At 37.4% G+C, this 2,905-nt stretch overlaps 1 pseudogene; it reads right to left on the reverse strand.

Moving 5' to 3' along the window:
- Positions 1-893: 893 nt before the first annotated feature.
- LOC134968106 (5S ribosomal RNA) lies at positions 894-1,013 on the reverse strand (annotated as a pseudogene).
- Between the last annotated feature and the right edge of the window lie 1,892 nt (positions 1,014-2,905).

The following is a 2,905-nucleotide window of genomic DNA, read 5'->3' on the forward strand; positions in this document are numbered from 1 at the left end:
ATAAGGCGTCTTAAGTTAAAAGGCGCCCACTGGCGGCTTCAGTGATCTGCTGCTGCAATCGAAGACACAGCATCGGATCAACTGCGTGAACGTAAGACATCTTAGTAACCCTCACATTACGGTTAGAAATTGGTCATAAAAGGAACCGCACAGATTGAGATAATTGTAATCAATCGATGATAGTCTGAAAAAACTGAGAATAATCAATGAAATTGCTTCATAATCAGGTTACCAAACACCTTGAGAATTATTCTCACCAATACGGTGTATACAGGTTAACCCTCAGTGGTGCTCCCCAGAGTCAGAAAATTGTATCAAAATGAATACCGGAAAGACAGAAGAACAGTAGACTCTTGTTGGGGAGCACTCATTTTCAGACTTGCAAATATTTACTGTAAATATCTATTAAAAATAATAAGTTTTTATTAGTTACTTAAATGATATGGAGTTCAAGTTTTGCGCATATATTTGAAAATATAAAAATATTCTGTAGCCTTAGCTAAGATAAATAGATTAGCCGGATTCCTTGATGTTATGATTGATGTATAGGAGGTATGCTCAATAAAGTGGTATCTTAGAGAGAGAAGGTGCGTGTTTTTATGACCGTCATTTAATCTGCATAGGCAACATTAGAAAAAGATTGTTGCAGAAATTTAAATCATAGGTCATGTATCCAATTGACGGTATCCTGTCTACATAGACTGCTTACTGTTATCACACAGGTGGATCTAATATAGTGATATTTTTAATGACCATCATTTGATCTGCATAAATAGCTTTAAAGAAAGATTATTGCAGAAATTTTGAGTCATAGGTCATATGTACAGTAGACAGTATTCTGTTTTTATAGACTGCTTCCTGTTATCTCACAGGTAGATCTAGTATGCAGCCTTTAATTGCAGTACCTGGGTGTTCCAAGGTGGTCTCCCATCCGAGTACTGGCCCGGCCCTCCACTTCTTGGCTTCCAAGATCAGATGAGATTGGGCATCTCCAGTGGGGTGTGACTGCAAATTGCTGCACTTAGACCTCCCGTCTGGCTAGACAGTGGTAAAAGGCCAGATTACCCTACATTGGTTGTAATCTCTAAAATATACCATACTCGTATATTATAGCATTTATCTGGAATTGAAGGCAGTCCTTCAGAAATAAATGCTCCTCTGTCATAAGACACAACTGTATCTATAATCAATGCTAATAATTAGCAAAATGCCCATATGAGGTGAAAAATTCATTTACACCATGAGGGCTTGTAATTCAATGCCACGTACTGAGAACAATTGCCTTTGATGTCTGAAGTTAGATGCTATACACATTATAATTCCACATTTAGTGCTAGAAAATAGCAATTCGTGTATGGAACAGAAACCTCAAAAGCATATAAAAATATATTGGTATAACTCATATACCAGTAGAACACCAAATTCAGATGCCACGCACAATAGTGTGACTGAAAATGATAATATATTCTATTGCTTGATGCTAAGAACAGGCAATTCATGTAGAAAGAAACCAATTACAGATAGCAATCCAAATATAGTCTCTCTTTCTGTGCTTAATAAGTGGCAAAAATGGCTTCTCTATGTTAGAGAATAGTAATTTTGGCTGAAGAATTCCTTCACTATACACAGTGATGATAGCAAGAATAGATACAGTTTCTTATTAACTGCTAGGTATAATGATACATGTGTTGCATGAAATAATACATATGTAGCAGTTCAGATGCTATAGACAGATTCACAAGCAGCTGTAGTTAAACAGCCACTGAATTCCTTCACTATACACAGTGATAGTAGCAAGAATAGATATAGTTTCTTATTGGCTGCTAGGTATAATGATACATGTATTGCATGGAATAATACATATGTAGCAATTCAAGTGCTATTGACGATTTCACAAGCAACTGTAGCTAAACAGACACCGTGTTCAGCCTGAAGCTCCAAAATAGCAATTCTCTAGCGAATTGCTATTTTGGAGCTTCAGGCTGAACACGGTGTCTGTTTAGCTACAGTTGCTTGTGAATTCGTTTGCGGTCACACCCCACTGGAGATGCCTAATCTCATCTGATCTTGGAAGCCAAGAAGTGGAGGGCCGGGCCAGTATCGGATGGGAGACCACCTTGGAACACCCAGGTACTGCAATTAAAAGCTGCATACTAGATCTACCTGTGAGATAACAGGAAGCAGTCTATAAAAACAGAATACTGTCTACTGTACATATGACCTATGATTCAAAATTTCTGCAATAATTTTTCTTTAAAGCTATTTATGCAGATCAAATGATGGTCATTAAAAATATCATTATATTAGATCCACCTGGGTGATAACAGTAAGTAGTCTATGTAGACAGGATACCGTCAATTGGATACATGACCTATGATTTAAATTTCTGCAACAATCTTTTTTTAATGCTGCCTATGCAGATTAAATGACGGTCATAAAAACACGCACCTTCTCTCTCTAAGATACCACTTTATTGAGCATACCTCCTATACATCAATCATAACATCAAGAAATCCGGCTAATCTATTTATCTTAGCTAAGGCTACAGAATATTTTTATATTTTCACATATATTCGCAAAACTTGAACTCCATATCATTTAAGTAACTAATAAAAACTTATTATTTTTAATAGATATTTATAGTAAATATTTGCAAGTCTGAAAATGAGTGCTCCCCAACAAGAGTCTACTGTTCTTCTGTCTTTCCGGTATTCATTTTAACCCTCACATTACTCAAGATGTCCGGTAAGGACACAGCCAATGGGATCCGGCATGCCCCCTTTTCTGGAATGCTCCCATAGCCGCCCCAAAGCGCCAGCAGCATGTCAATCATGTTGTAGCTTTTGCGGCCCTGCGAGCTGCGTCGCAGACACAGATTTGCACATGACATTGTTGGGTGCATTTC

This window comes from Pseudophryne corroboree, chromosome 10, assembly GCF_028390025.1.
Source record: "Pseudophryne corroboree isolate aPseCor3 chromosome 10, aPseCor3.hap2, whole genome shotgun sequence".
Taxonomy (NCBI): Eukaryota; Metazoa; Chordata; class Amphibia; order Anura; family Myobatrachidae; genus Pseudophryne; species Pseudophryne corroboree.